Source organism: Aulostomus chinensis, chromosome 3 (assembly GCF_037954235.1).
Source record: "Aulostomus chinensis isolate RoL2024-O1b breed Wild chromosome 3, RoL_Achi_v1.0, whole genome shotgun sequence".
Lineage (NCBI taxonomy): Eukaryota > Metazoa > Chordata > Actinopteri > Syngnathiformes > Aulostomidae > Aulostomus > Aulostomus chinensis.
In genome coordinates, this window is record NC_141322.1 from 2,479,177 (window position 1) to 2,497,211 (window position 18,035).

General features: G+C 49.6%; 1 protein-coding gene across 5 annotated transcripts in view; it reads right to left on the minus strand.

Annotated features, from left to right (window-relative positions):
* Positions 1–17,115, minus strand: part of klhdc8a (kelch domain containing 8A) — a 35,727-nt gene extending 18,612 nt beyond the window's left edge. For 2 of the 5 annotated variants that reach the window (XR_015111915.1, XM_086198164.1), the window contains exon 1: positions 16,574–16,855. The gene's annotated coding sequence lies outside the window, so the exon portion shown is untranslated. Of the gene's footprint in view, positions 1–1,638; positions 1,966–2,000; positions 2,114–16,573; positions 16,856–17,018 lie in introns of those variants that run through there. The other 3 variants (XM_086198173.1, XM_086198181.1, XM_086198196.1) reach the window with 3 other exon arrangements.
* Positions 17,116–18,035: the final 920 nt, after the last annotated feature.

An 18,035-nucleotide genomic window follows, 5' to 3' on the forward strand; every position in this document is an offset into this window, starting at 1 on the left:
GCACTGAGTTCTGCCTGGGAGAGAAGAGGACTGGAGGACCTGTCAACAGGATAAGGATCCTGAGCACACGAGCAAATCCACCTCGGAGTGACTCAAACAGAGAGAGCGGAGGGTTACCAAGTGGCTCCTCCAAAGCCCAGATTTATTGAAAAGTGTTGGTGGATCTGAAACAGCGAGAACAAGCAGGAAAAATAAACAAACCACACTCTCAAGGGGTTTGATCACATCTTTCCATGGAAGTGGATCAAAAAAATGGGACTGGTGGATGATCATTGCACGCTGGCTGACAGGGCAACACTGGAGTAGCTCACCGGCGGAGAGAAGTAGTTCTAGTGGATCACGTAAATCTGAAGCGTATCAAAGACGTGGAGAAAGCCAGCACTCTCCTTGGATGTATAATTACGTTTTCACATGCGTGTGGGAGTGCAGGTAGCAGGCTGTGACTACAGCTCCCAACACTGCATCCTTGTCCTGGTGTGAGGACGCCTGCTTCGTTCCAAGAGCTCCCCATGACACAGACTGACAGCACTTGTCTTCATCTGGATGACAGCGACTGTTTCCACTCTGGAACAGCAAAATCACCGCACTTGTTAGCTTACATATCCACAACTAGGTCGTTACCACAGCAACAGATGCAGGTAGTTACAGCATGCTTCAGCACAACATATCTCACAGGAGCACAAACAACCACCTGGACACAAATTCCTCTACACTTCAGGATCCACTGCAGCTTCCAACCCCCCCGTGGGGGCGGGAGCACGGGGGCGGGGTTTGAAATGAATGCAACGCGTAAATACTGGAGGCCGACCTGACAACTGACAAGTAAAGGCTGAATCAAAACAATGATGTCATCAGCGTTTGATCACATCTGAACTAGACGGCGCTACAGCGCTTTTTACATTTAAGACTCCCCCCCACAGACACACTCCCATAACGGAGCAAACACCTGCACTGCTTCTCTTCCTCCCCCTGCTGCACATCAACGTCCTCGCAGGACACATCGCACGTCCCACCTGACAGATGCAGTCACGCTGCGTTCACTTGCACCTGACAAGCTTGTAAATCTGTTCTAAGGGTTGCTTGAGAAGGCTCGGTTGATATTTCTCTCATTTTCCTGTGTTGAAATCAATCACTGAGCGTTAAGAATTTAAAAACAAGCTCCTCCTCTGACCAGGAACCAGTGACGCCAGTTATTTAACCAGCAAACACAAAAAAATCGTGCTGGTTGATGAACTTTGATCCACCGACTTTAAGAGTTGAAGGTGAATAAAAACAACCTGCCGCTCAGGAAGCACCGCCACCACCCGTGATGTCAGGGACCTGGATCGTTAGCCAGCGCCTGTTGGGATCCCCAGCACTCAATAAAAATGTTCATTAATCACAGCTGCATTTAACTACTATCAAAAGTGATAATGATTAACATTCCAATTCTATAAAACTAGTTGGGGACAAAGTGTGTGTGTGTGTGTGTGTGGGGGGGGGGGGGGCCTCAGCTAAAATATGGGAACAACTGGACAAACGTGAAGACAACATGTCAGACAAACACGACAATTCAGCTTTTTCCAACATTTAGTGAAGGCACCGCTGATATGAACGTGTTCAACAATACGCCGCGTTTAGAAGAGACAGGGTCATCACCTCGGCGGCTGCTTTGATGGCATCACCGCTGGTTTAAATGGATCAAAGCAACCTTTGATCCTCCTCTCAAGTCCGCCCCTGATGTTGGACTCCGGTTGTTTTTGGTCCAGTGACCTATTTTAGCTCAGATGAAATGCTGGTGAGGGTTCTTCTGTGTATCATGGTTCTCCCTGTGGTCTGTCCTCGCTCTCGCTGTGGGCGTAGGCCGCGCGGCAGGAGAGTGTTTATCGACTTCTACCTAATTAGCCTTCGGGATTCAAGAAGAGCATTTGTGCTGCAGTCTCTCGCTGACCTCAGCACGCCACGGCAGGTGACAAAATGTATTGTTGTGTGCACATGTAGGTGTGTAGGTGTAAACCCACAAAGGGTCCGACAGCAGTTCCACCTCCGAGTCTGATACCATCACCGGTGTTCCGGCTCAGACAAGCCTTATCTGGTGAAGTCCAGCACCGGCTCCATACTCCACAGCAGCAACCTGCAATTGATACGGATCTGTTTAACTTCAGGAGGAAAAGACGGACGGCAAAGTGAGGATGCAGCAGTTCTGGGGTGAATGATGTCATCCGAGGGAGCCAGATTTCATTGAGATGCTTGTGTTGCATTCACGAGCGTAATAGAATTCTTGTTCAGCCCACAGAGGAGCAGCAGCAGCCAACTTGACTCCTCCTGATGAGGTTTGAGCTAATGACCCTCTGTCTCCCACTGGTCTCACCTGAGCTCTGCAAACAGAGACAAATACGTCATGCTAATGTCCACCATTACAAAAACTGCTGAAGACAAACAAATAAATCGAGACAGGACTGCACGATCCAGTGCAGAGAGCAAACTGGGATTGTTGTGCACGATATTGTGATTCGCCATGTAATAACACAGTGGTATCATGACTCTACTTGCTTAGTAAGCCAGACAATAACATTTAATTTATTGATCACTGGGCGAGAGGCGGGGCTCATCCTGGATGGTCAAGGACACTTGGTCATGGCCACTCTACCTCTGAGCCGTGCTGCCCTTAAAAAAGCGAAACAAACATTTTCACTATTTTAGAAACGGTTTTATTAAATGAAATGAACAGCAATTAAAGAAATATTCTACAAAAGCAGCTTTTTCTGCAACATTTAACAGAGCAGATGCATTGACAACGTCACTGCTTTTTTTTTCTCGTTTTCCTTCAGTAGTTTGATGTCACAGGCTGACATCGCAATTGCAGTGTCATTAAACTCGCAGTGCAAAATGGAACTGTACTCGCAAGGGCGGGGGTTTTGGACACGCGCGCCACGGCAACGCAAGTGCTGCTTGTTTCTTTTCAGCATCATCTAAGGAATGTTCATGCATTCAAGAAAACTGCTGTTAGCGGTGTGTTTCATCGCTCGTTGCATACGATGTGTTCACCATCACCATCAGTTGCCTCAAATTCCAAATACACCCAAACAAGGACCGATGAACGACTTCAGGAGAACAGCTCCTGACCTTCTGGCCCAGACAGTCGCATGGTTCTGCTACTCCTCCATCCTGGACTGCCTCCACAGCACCCAGGACATTTCCGGACAGGCTGCCACAGCATGGAGAACACACAGCTGCATGACAGACCCTCAAGAGTCAAGACGAAACATCTCAATCCCCCCGGGGGAACTGGGATGCAGTGGAGTGGAGTGCAGCGCGACCTTTTGGCTGTTGCGTTTATTAAATTGCAGGAAGACAAATATGAGATTGACATTAAATTAATTGTGCAGCCCTGCATGCAACTTGTCATCTGGTGACTTGTGTCCCTTTACGTAGGACACTCAGGGTGATCACCCTCTCCCGCGTACGACGCAGGCAGCAGCACAGGAAACACAGCAGGGCAAAGAGAGCCGCGCTGAATGCTAGCCCATAAAAACCTGCCATTCCAAGGCGCTTTCTTGCCAACTCCCGCTGACTTAACAACATGATGGACGAGATGAGACCGCAGATCACTTGACTTGGCCTGATTACTGTGTGATGATAAAAACAGAGACTTGGCTGGACCCGAGGAGGGGTGGCCACACATCCTCGCCTCCGATCCTGAGCACTGGAACGCTGCAGGGATGTGTCCTCAGCTGTCTCCTCTCCTCACTCTTCACACCTGATTGCATCCCCTGACACTCCTCCACCACCATGACTGAATGGATGAATGAATGGGCTTCAAGGTGAAGCTCTTTAAATGAACATTTTTCCGACAGGAGGTGTGCAACTTGGGCCATGTGATCTCCAGCAAGGGGGTCTGCATGGACCCAAGCAAGATGGAGGTGTTTGCTAATAAGCAGCCCCTTCCCACTGCGTCAGAGCTGCGATCATTTCTGGGATTCGCTGGTGGTTTTAGCACTGTTTTGCAGGGCTTTGCCAGGCTGTCAGCTCCCCTCCATCAATCGGTGATGGGCTAAATAGCTTTTTGGTACAAGAGTGGCAGCAGAACAAGCCTCATGTGGCCACTTGAGGAACTGCAGTTTTTGCTTGTTCTTTGTACCTCACTGCACAGCAGCAGAAGTTGGTCTTGGCTTTAAAAACACGCTCTGCTGAGTCTCAACTTTCGTGACATCAGTTCCTCATTGGAGTGATGACTGGAAACATTTGTCAGCATGGGTCAAGTCCCCAAACTCTTGACAGCTCCGAACTAAACCACCACAATGCACCCTTCCTCTCCAGCCCCAATAAAACACGGAGGATGTGAGCTAACAGGAAGTCTGACGTAACGGTCCACCGGATTACAACATGAAGAAGAACATTTACAAAGGGATTCACCTCGCGCTCACAATGGAGGAGAATCATTATGCACCAACAGCAGACTCATTCTTCTCATCAGGCGCTGATGCAGTCTGTGAGAGAACAACAATCTCTGCACTGCTCATCACTCTCCAGATGTAAAATATCACACAAGCATCTGCGCCTCCTGTAAACGCCACGTCATGTCTGACAATGTCACATAACAGAAGCAAATGTCCGAGGGAAAAAGAGCAACTCGTCTATTCATTTTAAACAAAGCTGCACGCCGTGTTTTCTCCGGCTTGGTCGGCCGTCTGCACAGGCGCAATCGTCCCCATCTGCTGGTGGGAGGCTGGATGATGGGACGGTGTCCTGATCGCTGCTCTCCAGCACCTTCTCTGGGGGGTCGGTGCAGAGGTCCAGGACAAGCAGCAGTAAAGGTTGGTATGGCGATGGGCAGCAGGTCTGGATGTATACGCCTTGCTGGAGACACTCGAACTGTACGTGACATTTACTCAGCCTCCGCGCCCCAGCGGCGACTAAAGGAGCCAGAATTCTTATACAGCACATTTCACCGAGAACCCACTGAGCCTCTCTGGCTGACAGATCCTCAGTTCAGCTCCTCTCCCACCCGCTGAATCACCACATCTCTCCCAGTACTACCTGCAGACATCCTGCCAACTGTTCAGCTCCAAGATTTGAGGAAAGTCTGGGTTACCTGACAATTTAGCTCCAACTGATCGCATAGTCCTGACGGGATTAGGTGAGTGTGCTTCTGAGCTGCAGTCTCTCAACCAAAGCGGCCCTCTGAGTCTCAGCGACAACCTCTGGATCAATAGGCCAGAGGGAGAGATGGGGCCCCTCAGCCTCCACAGAGCAATGAGAACCAATGACTGCTCTTGCCTCTAATCTTATCTCTACTGCTCACACATGAACCTGCTGCATGCTATCTGTAATAAATCACCCTCAGCAGACAAACACAGTCCATACTGAGAGGTAACAATGCAGCAGAATCGTGTTGCCACAACAATGGAGCAGGAAAATGACCTGCTTCTGTCCCCTGCTGCTGGCCGCCTCTCGCTTTGAATTGTCATTTACATATTTTACACAAGATTGAAATGGCAAAAAGCTCCCGGCCAGCTGTCCCTGTGTCTCTATTGGTGCTGATGAAGAGAATTAGTGGGCTTCATCTGGCAGTTAAGGTTCCAGGTCCTATAATGAGAAAGCGGAGACTAAATCGGTTGTGGCTGATTGTTGGCAGAGGTCGTTGTGGAGCAGTTGGCGATTCTCTTATCAGCCTTTTAAAGACCAACAACTCACTCGTTTCCCCCTGCTGGCTTGGTGAGACTCTCCATACGGGTGCGTGCTTTACTGGTGTGTAGCAGTGTTCAACTGCAAGATGCTGTAAAAGTGAGAACGCAGTCACCGTAGCAACAGACGTGTGCCGTCATCTTGACAAGGACAGAGCACCTGGTTCTGTCTTCAGGTTTCATGTAACGTTTATGAGTCCATCTGATCAACTCCTCGACCGTCAAATCAAGAGGTGAAGCCCCAGTGAGAAACAAGGGGGGGCAACACATTCTAGTAATATCGCCTCCCAATTTGATGTGAAGACAAATGCCTAGCGGCGTGTCTGCGCTGACATTCAGCAATACAAGCTGCACCCAGGGTGTCTCATTAATGGTGAGAGGAGCTGCAAGTCAAACAACTGCAGCTCATCTGGACTGGAGGGCAACAGCGGGCTGATATTATTGAAGACATGAGCTCAGATAAAGGTAGGATGTGGCTGAGAATCCTCCCCGAACGCACTCACAACCAGGGTTGTCAAAAGCATCAGATACTAATAAATACCACAAATGAAGGGCGAATCCTGGGCCCATTGGAAACACTGCCGTCTTCACCTAGAAGCCACGGAGCGCATCAGACTTGGCAAAGCAGGACCGACTCCTGATCTCTAGGAATTTCCAAAGGTTGGCAAAGCTCCTGCTTCAACATCATTTAAGTATGAAACATTTGACATAAATGCTGACCTGAGCTGTGGCACACATTAGCTGAGCTTGTTAAGCTACCATAAAGCTCCCAGCCGACGATATAATGACTTTAATGTGCGCGCTAGGAGGCCAACACGGTCAGTCCTGCCCGCCTGCCACGTTAATCTGCAGTCTTTCATTCATATTTGCATTCAAATATTAACACCATTATCTTCGTCTGGAACGTGTTATACTTCTCTTGATGTCCCCGATCAAAGCTGGGAAAGTCAAGCAGCAACACAACATTAACCCGCGCTCGCAGCCTCCCTCCAACCCGATTGGATCAGCAACAAAATATTGCAAAGTCACCAGAAGCAGTCACCAGAAACTAAAGGGCTGCAGCAGACGGAGGACATGAGCACGGATCAGATCCCCGCTCCCCCGCAGAGAAAACCTCCGTTCCGACAGCAGATTCAACAACTGCACTACCTCAGACAACCTAGTAATGTTCTTGTCCTTGATGTTTCTGTTTGTAATATTCTATTTCAATTATTCATTCCACTTGTGTGGGTGTCCTGTAGAGCACACAGGCTTCCCTGCCCCGCCTCGGGTTGGAGCGAGTGGACTTCTAACACAGGCCCCAGCATGGGCATGGAACATGGACGGCGGCCAGGAGAGGAAGTGCTGGATTGTCCAGATGCTGTATAACATTATAACGCGTGATGTTACAGCACCAGGAGGGCATGATTTATTTATCCACTGTTTTATTTTTGGTGCTTCGTGTTTGCCACTCGCTCACTGTATGGCAGGTAAAAAAGCGGACCTCCAGTTTGGGGAGCAAACTTGTCACGACACAGTGTGTGACAGCAGAGCCTGCCACTGAAATAACAAACAGATCCTCAAGATGCCAAACCCAACGTGCGCCTTTCACAGCTAACCTAAGCTAAGCTAACCCTCTGGCCTGGAGCGGCGTGGGCGCAGGCCTGCAGGCGGAGGAGGAACAATCCCCATCAACAGAGGGAGGACAACATCTTGGGGTGGAGTCGCAGGATGTCCAGTGGTGACAAGGTGCAGTTACCAGCAGCAGCACTTCTAAAGCTGAACACCAGCCGGCGGCTCGCAGCTACGGGTGCATGACACCCATGCAGCATCTCAGTCTTCTGCTGATTTATCGGCGGCTGCTTTCACAATGTCAACACTGACTGCCCAATGTTGTTTCCATTCATTTTACTGGGGCTATAATCTCATATCACTGGAGAGCAGGGCTGCATAATACACCGTTCCAGCATCGTCCCAGCACAGGTCGCCTCAAAGTCTGGGCAGGTTTGACACAAAGAGCAGAGATCTTGGTTGGCGCAGCTCTGCACGGTCTTGTACATCCTCACCTTCGCCCAGAAAGTCCAGCTACATCTCTCGCTTCCTTAAGGAGCCGGCACCTGCATCTCGATGACTGGTATTCAGGGTTGGACTGGCTGGTTACAGCCCTTGATATTTGCTGCACACATGGAAGTGTTCCAACCACTGACAGTAAAGGCATCACCTGGGAAGGAGGTTCAAGGGATCCATGACCACGCCTCCTCCTTAAACGAGCACATCCACAGGTGCACAGGTGAAATGGAACCTCCATCACAACACCTGCACTACACCAGGTACCGATCCGCACCGGCGCAGCAGAGAGCACCTCGTCCTAGTCTGTGAACCCAAGCGCAGAACCCAGCCGTGCAGGCCACCTGATGACCAGAACCAAGACCGCCCCTGCAAATTTGAGTCTGAAAGATTTATTTCTGGAGTAGCAGAGCACAGATGAGACCACCCAAGGGTGACTGCAGGTTCTCTCATGGTTTTGACACAAAGGTCAAGACCAAGCAAAAAAGTACAATATTGCTGACATCTTACTTACAGAGAGAGAGAGAGAGAGAGCGAGGGCGAGAAAGAGAGCGACAGAGAGAGAGGGCGAGAAAGAGAGAGAGACAGAGCGAGGGCGAGAAAGAGACAGAGAGAGAGAGAGCGAGAAAGAGAACACCTATGCAAGTGCTTCACAGGTTAGACGATACATGCAGTTTGTTCAATTCATGCAATTTGATTGGTGTTAAATATTTAATATGAAGTGCAGACTGTATTTTTCCAATAACACACACATAAAAACAAAGTTGTATTGCTCCTCTCATGACTTATAAATAATAAAAGGCTTTTTGTGATCTGGTTCACAACGTCTTGTCATTTGTTAAAAAGTGGGTCCTCATAATCAGTTCGCATCTGAGTGCTGGGCTCAGCGGAGGCCGTGGAGAAGCTCGTTAGAAGCCATGGAGACGAGCTGGAAATAGATACAGGCGCTCAGGGAAGAGGCAAACACTGGCAGATCTGAGGCAGCAAAGCCTGATATATGCATGGACTTGACATACTTTCGCCAAATGCACATGCTTGGTTACATATGAGCAGTGTATATTCCATCATGCTGTAGTGTGTCCCTGAGGCTCAGCCCCTCCCTCACTGACTACTGTGTAGGAGTCAAATTACAGAGAGATGATCCAGGGCGGCGTGGCCGTGAAGGCTCGAGTGGAGCAAAGAGCAGAGGAGGAAGGCACAAGGAAGAGAGGGGGAGAAAAGTCAGGAGAGATGGAGGAGAGCAGACGAAGGTGGGGAGCAGAAGTAGGCTCAGTTAATGGATGGAGGTTATTACATAGGGGAATAATGAGGGAGGGACAGCTTAATGAAGGGGATGATAGAGACCGGGTAGCAGAGCTGAAGGGTTATATGGAGCACTATTGCAAAGGGGAGTTGGGGATGTCATAATCCCTGTGGCCTTATAAGTAATTACGACGTGATAGTGAGGGAGAATGTTGGACCGTCAGCAGAATAGGAACCAACTGCCTGACACGGTGAGGTCTTTTACACCAGGGCGGGCTGCAACTAGCTGGTGTGTTTATGGCTGTGGGGACCGACACAACACACAGCTGTGAGTGGATTAGGCAGCAGGGGGCCTGGGCAGTGCATTCTGGGACTGCAACATAGCAGGCAGGCTTCTCATCCACCTGGTCGACTGCAAACAGAGCCCTCGTCCAAATCAAGCTCAAACACATCACACAACAGTCTGGGACTTCCTGTTATTTTGGAGGAATTCCTTGGTAAAGCTGGAGCCTCCTTCACCCACGCTGTGAGTCAGCTCAGGTCACCTGTCGGTGCAGATGCAGGTGTGCCGTGGTTGTAGAAGGAACGAACCACCGGCCTCCAGCACAGACGAGACCACCTCTGACACCTCTCACCGCGGGTGCTCCGGTTGATCAAATGCAGAGGAAACCCAACGGAAGATAAAAATAGAAAAAAGAAAAAACTAAGAACTGCGATGAGTGGTACTATTTCATGGGCTTTCTCATCTATCAAGGATTGTGCAGTAGTAATAATACACTGTTGTTGGCAGTCTGAAGTGTACAGTCGATCCTCCCTCTCACACCCAGTGTCAGTTGATGGGCAGCCCTTCAATGCATGTCATACTCTTTTTTTTGTTAAAGTGAATAAAACTACACAAAGTCTATGCCACCAGATGTCAATCAAAGTCTGACTTTGGAGCACTGCTGCCAATTTGATATTTGAAAATGTCACTTGCCTTGACAGAGCGAGAGCTGAGAATACCAACAGACTGACTGACACACATCCAGGCTCTCCATCAGCTTCGACGTCCCCCTCTCAGCGACGGAAGGATCTATATCCTTCGTCTGTTAATGAGCACACCAGCAGCAACGTGACCCTGAGGCCCCCCAGACGGGCTTCCATTTGACGTGACTGCAATACTAACCAGAGCGGTTGGCTGGAAATGGTACGTGAGTGTGTGAGGGAGCGAGTAATCAGTGGCAGAAATCAAGACAACTTCTCACCCAGAGGGAAGTAGGACCACCGCTGCAGAAGGTATCAGCCCTGCAACTCCAGGTGTAAGGTGCACACTGTTCTATCTGTCCTCTGCCTTTGTGCAGGAACTGATAACATTTTAACCTGCCAGCTGCCCTAGCAACCAACCTGGCAACCAGCACATACTGTACATCCTGGGCCAGAGACGGAGAGTCCAGCTGCACCTCTACGACCTGGTCTAGGACTCCTACAAGGTCAGACGCTGCAGGGTGGTAGAGTCCCGGGCGTCTCCACGGGCAGATGTGAGGATAACCAGAGTCGTAGGGCTGCTATGAACACATGCAGCATTGCGGCAACTGCACACACACACACACACACGCACGCACGCACGCACGCACACACACACACACTTGGCTGGGTTGTAAATGTCTCCTTGTGTTGCGTTATTAAAACACATTCATGTTTTCTCTCTTCTTTCAAGGGTGCAAATTCTGGTGGGAAAACAGGAGCTCATCTACCTGCCAGCGGCCAACAACTGATTCATGCAGCTTTAAAATATGGACCTTCACTTTACTGCTCAACCCTAACTAGTTAGTTAATTCTTAAAAAAACAAACAAACAAGGCATTCACATGATATGAACGCCTCTGTTTTGTTTTCCCAGGGCAAACTAGGGACTCTCTCTGGGTGGTAAGAGGGGCTGATGGACACTAGGAGGTGGCAGAAATATGTCCAGATTCGATCCCAATCACATTTATCAATATGTGCTTTGAGCACCCCCAAACTGAGTTAAACCAACAGATGAGAGTCGTGATTTATCATGGCACAGAACCCGAGGTAGCACACAGGAGAGGTATCTAAATACACAGTTTGAGCAGCTGCTGTTCACTCAGTCGGTGAAAACCTCTTAAATTTCCCCCTTTTTAAGGTCAGGGGTCAAAGTTGCATACAACCACAACTCCATATTTCTAGTTGCAATAAGGTCAAATGTGTTACCGCACACCAGCAGGCACCGTGGAGCTGGAGACATGCCCCGGCCCCGGGAAGACATTTCCCCCACATTAGGAAACGTAGTTGTTAGGTGCAGACCTCAGCATTCAACACATCAGCTGCCACTGTTTTGCTGACTTCTGGGGTCTTTTATGCCAGGCTCAGAGCGAGTGGCTCTAGTGCTTTTTAAGTGGCTGCTATTGTATGTTGCGTTTGGATGACTGAGCTAAAACGTGGACACATTTCTCTGCAGAAGGAGCAGTTTCAGTCTGAGAGGTTGGCAGCTGCGGGCAGTCCGGAGACGCTCAGCAGAACCAGGGACTGTTTCAGTTTAGTCAGGTTTAGTCTGTCCCTCACATGAACAAAGACATGCTACGATGCATCAGCAGCTCTTCTGTAGTCCTCCCGGTGGAAGCTGGCGACCCTGCACGCAGGACTGGGGGGAAACGATGAGAGAGGCTGCCTGCTGCGGGGATGGCGAGCAGCAGCCGCCTACGGGCCGGAGCTTCTCTTGTTGCATTTCCAAGCAGCCACACATCTTCATACACGCACAGGTGACAAATTAAAAGGAAAAACCAACACGGAGTGTCTTGGAGAGGTATTGGCTCCCCACAAGGAGCAGCTTCACTGTGCTTCAGTTCTTGGTTACCGTTGCTATGCAAGTCAAGCTTCTGCGCCTGGCGTCTCCGTTACGGCATTTGAGAAACAACCACTGACTCATCATTATTCTGAATAATCAGAAACAGAGCGAGTCTGAAAACTCCAACTCAAACCTGAAGCGCTTGGTTGTGCTGACGAAGGCTTCCCTCCAACTTCTTGCTTGTGTTGTACGTCACTTTGGACTAAAGCGTCTGCAAATGACGCCGTCGAATTGTAGAATACTTAAGACCTAACATGATACAATAATAACGTAAACATGTGCAGGATGACATCATCAGACCTTCCCGGCCACAACGAAGGAAGTTAGACGTTGGACGGATATGAACAAACTTTTCCCGGTCGGCCCGACGCAGCGCTGACATCACGAAGGCTGGGAGGATGATTAATCCCCGGAGAAGAACGAGCCGCTTGTTCTTCAAGCTGCGTTTCAGAGTCATGGTCACTGTCATCAATCCGAGCTGCTTTTACCATCCCTAGTCCTGGTTTTGTTTTACGGCCCGCATTGATGCCGAATCAAGCAGAGAAGGACTGGGTGAAATATTAGGAGGCGGGGGCGACCGACAACATTGACAAGCTATGAAAAATTCTGCAGTTTTTTTTCTTCTTGTAACACCGTCAACCGAGCGAGCACAGACGTGCAGGGTTCACCGGTCCCAGTCATCGCCACACTTTACATTTTTCAAGTGGAAAATCCTCTTCGTCCTGACGTGTAGCAAGGAGGTCTGTATCAGTCCCCAATATTTATCGTCCCCAGGATGGCGGTTGGTGATGGAGGACGTTAAAAACACCATGTGCTGGAAGTAGGGGAGTATATGGAGACCAAAGGAATCATGTTGTCTCTTTATTCTATGAGTCCATTCACTGAGTGGCAACTATGACCTATGACCCCTGTCTGAGAGGTGCAGAGGCCAGTTAGGGTTGACGCTAGAAGCTTGGGTTAACTCCCACTCACTGCTCCAGTTTCCCTGCTGCCACTTGTGCTGCAGCTCGCCATTATTTTAGTGATAAATTGTTAGCTTGGCTTCTTTTTTGGTAAAAATCAGCATTTTAATTGCTTATATTTAACACAAGGTCAAATCTAAAGCTATTAAGTGTAATTAAGTACCAACGAACACTCTGATCCCTGACATTTGAAGCTCCCACAGGCTCCCCGTGCAGCTCTGGGCTTCACTAGAGGTCATATTCAGGACGAGGTCCACACATCCCGCTCCTCAGCTCATAAGACTGGCTAATGTACTTGAAGCTGCCATGTTGCGCTCTGTAGGAACATGCAGGCGTATCCAACAGCAGGTAATCTAGCACGAAGTAGACCTACCGGACCCCCAGGGTACACGGCGCTCATGTGGGGGGCCTTCAACAGCTGCCTCTTTGCCTAATCATAAGCTAGGACAGTCTGGAGTGTTGGAGTCATTGAGAATGACAGTCGACCTCAGGGAGAAAGCAAAAGAAAGAAATGTCATTCCTCGTCCTAAACGTCTGGGCGAAGCCAACGCGCAGACGGAAGACAAGCATGAATATTGACTAAGTGACCTTTCAAATACGACCTGAATGGGTTTTATATTCACTGTCAAGGCTGTCACGAGGAGCGTAACAAAAGGTCCATCATCATCAATCATATTGTCAGGGGTTTAAAAACACTTCAGCACAGTCACACTGGAACCACTGGGTTGCCTGTTTATGAAGAACGTGTCCAAAGTGAAGTTTAATAAAACAGTTTTGTCCAAAGACGACGCGACGGTCAGAATGTTTTAGGGTGTTCACATCTGGATTGTCACTGCAGCCTGAGGTGGACACGTTACTGGGAAAAAGGTCCTGTCTATGTCACTGGTTCAAACACCTGGCTCACATTAATAAAACCTACGATGATCAGGCTTGCTTCACTCCTCTGGTCCCTCCTCTCCAGGGCAACAGAAGATGACCCTCTCCCCTGTTGGTGTGTGTCAGAGAGCAGGGACCCACGGGAAACAGCTGACTGCTAGTTAGCCGCCAATGGTGGTGGATGGGAAGTGTTAGCATTCCTCTGTCTCCCCTGCTTGGCTTCCAAAGCCTTAAGTTCCTGCTCTTTGTAAAGTTCGTTTCAAATCCATCAGGATCAGGGTCTGCATCGAATCACGGCGCCCAGTCCCTTACATTTAAAGGGTTGTTTCATCACAAACGTTCAGCACGAGCCCAGTTCTATCAATGCAGGCAAACTCCACTTTGGAGAGCAGTGCATTTGGTGACCTTTGATGGCACCGTGACGACCTGCCCGTGCAGCACCACTCTTTGCACTAAGCTGCGGTTGCAGTCAGTCTCTGTGGGTCTTACATGACATGTCCAGCTGGATCTGAGTCGAGTCCTGTTGAGCGGCACAAATGACACGAGTAGCGCAGTGCGAACGGCGCAAACACACTTCTTCAACTTGGCATATTTAAGTAAATTGAAAACGTTCAAATCTGAGGGAGAAATTTGGTTTAAGGTGTTGCGAAGGCCAGTCGATGTGAAATTCTCTCTGCGTTTCTGACGTCCTGCTGACTCAGACTAAGGAGGTCGAGCTGATCGTCATTCGCTCCTCACACTCGAGTGACTGTGCACCGCAGCTGACAGGTTGAACAGCTACAGAGGCAGCGGAGTGAGCGGCAGATTTCAGGATGGCGTGGTGATGTGGGTTGAAGCTTTATGGTCCTGCCTGGGGCTGCTATTGACAGGGACTGTGAGCACTGACTTGTTTCATGTACAGAGGCTGGACGTGAATGCAGCATGCTAGCAATCTCTGCTAACCAGGATGGCTGATGATGTGCCGCTGAGAAATAGTCTTGTTTCAGGCTTTACAAGAGATTCATGTTGGGCTTTGCTGCTGGCTCAATGTCGCTGTACAACAGGAGATGCTGTCAGAGATGTGAGCTCCTGCTTCCGGGTACAGCTAAGCTAACTAGATGCTACCTCGCGAGCCTCAGCACTCACCAACAGCCTCGATGGCTCGGTGCCAGCTGTCCTCGGCCAACTGCTTAATGTGAGGTTGGCAAATTATTGGAGTTGTTAAGAGTCATCGAGGTAAAAGACCACAGATTTAATGCCTAAAAACTGGCATTTTGCTTGAAATACACATAAACAGCAGTAGTACAGTAACAGCAGCAGTATTTCTCTCCTCTTTTTGGAGAATACTGAGGACCAATCCATCCATCCCTCCATGTTCTCCCTCTTCTCCTGTTGAGGGTGGTGGGGGTGGAGCCTATCCCAGCAGCCTTCCCCCTGGACAGGTCACCAGTCCATGGCAGGACCAACACACAGAGACAGACAACCATTGGCTCTCCCAGCCACGCCTACGGTCAATTTAGAGTCTGGATTAACCTGGTCCCTCTTGATGTCTTTGGACTGTGGAGGAAGCTGGAGTACCAGAGAGAACCCAGCAGGAACAGGGAGAACATGGAGACTCACACAGAAAGACTCCATGCTGCAGCCGGGGCTCCACCCACAACCTTCTTGCTGGGGGGCGAACCACTGCACCACTGTGCCGCTCATGAAGGCGTCCCATTTTTGTAAAATAAACACAAATGATGCAGCATCCACACGCGTGTGAATGAATCAAGGCTAAAATTAGCTTTGTGTTGTGGGAGACTGCAGCTTAATGCACACACACAGGAGAGAAACGCATCTATTTTCCCACCAGGCTCTGGGGTGATGGCAGATAAGTGGTTTTCTCAAAAAAGTTGGTGTGTTCCTGTGTGTCAGTGGAGCCTCAAATGAGGCTCTCCAGGCTCCAGCGTGGAGAGCCTACCCCCCCCCCCCCCCAGCAGACAGGCTCCTTACATTTCACCCCAACTTTTCCGATACGTACCAGTCACAAAAAGCAGTTTTACCTGAACACACCAGTTTGTGTCTGTCACAACAGAGTGTTTGGTTTCTTCAACAATGTGTAGTTTTTTCAATGAAAAGAGTGTTTTTGGCTGTTCAAGCTCAGGTTTCAACTGCTTCACGGTGCCACACCCCCAGTTCAGGATCTTGTCCACCAGCGTCTGTCAAATCTAGTATCACGTTTTCATCTTGACCAGGTACCGTGAGGTCAGGAACATTTCTCTGTCAATGAAGAAACACGCGGGAGAAGGTCAACAACAAATACCGTCCAACAAATACACTGCAGTACACCCTCCGAACCAGGGAGCGGCGCAGGGGAGCAACTGAGACCTGGATCTCTGCAATCAAAGCTAATTTTAATAAAAGTTTGGTGGCACAGATGAGTTAAAACAGGCTGAGTCTCATCAGAGGCTGGCGCCGTTCGTTCTTTTAGACATCTTATGGTATTATTCCTACAACCCTGAGACTAATTTCCCATTGATGAAGAGTGGTAGATACTAATTACTATTGTAGGCTAATGAGCGCTAGCTTGTCAGAGCGACATGTAGCATTTCCACTAACATCGTTTGCATATACTGTTCACTCAGATTTGTATGTGGCCTGATTTATTGTACTTGAATTCACACTAACTCTCACAATAAGGGAAAATATTCTGTCACCCTTCAAATGTGGGAACGCGTAAGCCTAGAGGACCCGTCTCACCGCCGCCGGCTGAGGCCGCCTCTGCTAGCCAAAGTTCACCACACCAACCTGCAACTTTCTCGATGTTTCGTCTCGTTACTCTGTCGCCAACTGCGGAAGCAATGTAACGAAGTACAACCAACAAAAGTAACCAGATTACCCCCCGCCCGCGTCCTCCATGCTCATGTGACTCGCCCGAGAGTCCACACTTACATTTATTTCCTCCCAGACGCCACTTACTTGTTCCGTTTCCGTCGCGCCCGGCTCGGTGTCTGCCGTCGGCTCCCTCCGCGGGCGTGTGAGGATGGAGGCGAAGGGAGAGGACTCGCGTCCAGGCGGAGGGAGATGGAAGGCGAGGCGCTAGCAGCACCGGGAGTACACGGCGGAGGAGCGGGCTTTAACGCGACAGAGCAGCTTCGCCTGATATATCGCCATTATCTGGGTCAGAGATGAAGTATTCATCTCCGGCTTTCATGGTACAAGTTGGAAATCATCGCTTCGACGGTGCCAGGCGGAGGGGAGGCAGAGGGAGGGAGGGAGGGAGGCTGCTCTGATGTGGAGGGGAGCCCACTGACACACTTTCCCTGCCTCTGCTCCACTGGATAGCCGACAGTGATTTTAGTCGAGGTGGTGTTTCCGTTGATCAGAGGTCATGAATAGAGTGGCCTGATGAAATTTTACAAACCTGAGGACCAAATGCAGAACTCAGACTTCCACCCAACCGCCATCACGAAGCTCCAAAGGTTCTTGGAACAGTGGTGCAGTCACTCCCCAGGTGCTACATCTCCCCTGGTCCCTCATTTTTGTGACATGTAGTCTGAGAGGTTGGCCACCCCGAAGACACAGCTCCTCGCTCTCTGGATGCCTGCTTGGAGTCATGGTTATTTCACTTGTCTGAGGAAAGTGGGTTTATTTGTCTGCGGCCGTGTGTTGATTTCACAGAAGAGCAGGTGGACGCAGTATACAGCACAGATGCATGACAAAATCAGGTACAAGAAGGCTTTCATCCGTGCGCGTGTGTTAGCTCTCAAAGGACATGCCAGCCAATGTACTTTCACCTCCATTCACCTCCTCTGAAACTGCCTGGGGCTCCCTCGAGGGGTCCCCCGCACACTGTAAGTGCCCTCAGACAAAAAGAGAGACCAGATATCAACTACATATTTCCTTCTGTCGTGAGATAATTAAAAATCCCGCCAGTGCCATGGTTGAGCCCTAACATGCTCCTCTTCCCCTCACGCACCTCGCCTCCATGCTAGCACGCTCGTGCACCAGAGTGAACATACAAGTACATCAGCAGTAAACTGAAAAGCTCTAGACAGGTGAACGTCTCTGGCAAGGTGAACTTTGGGGGCCCTGGCCCTTCACGCTCGGGGCCTCGCTGAAGCAGGAGTGTGACATGAGCAGACCAGAGAGAGAGAGCGTGTGCGCGCGTGTGTGTATACCCCGTAGAGCGAGAGGGAGGTAAAATCTGATAACATTTGGATTTTGCATGAAGAAACAAACTGGATTTCACTTCCTGCATCCATTAGGTGGCGCTAGAGAACGTAGAGAGCACTCAGAGTCATAGACGCCATCATAGATACACTCGAAGCACAGACAAAACCAGGGGAATCAAAACCATGTGATGAATGTAAAACTCACTGATGGACAGTGGAAATTTGGTTACAAGCCACTGATGTTGCTGCTGTGAGCAGAGTTCTGG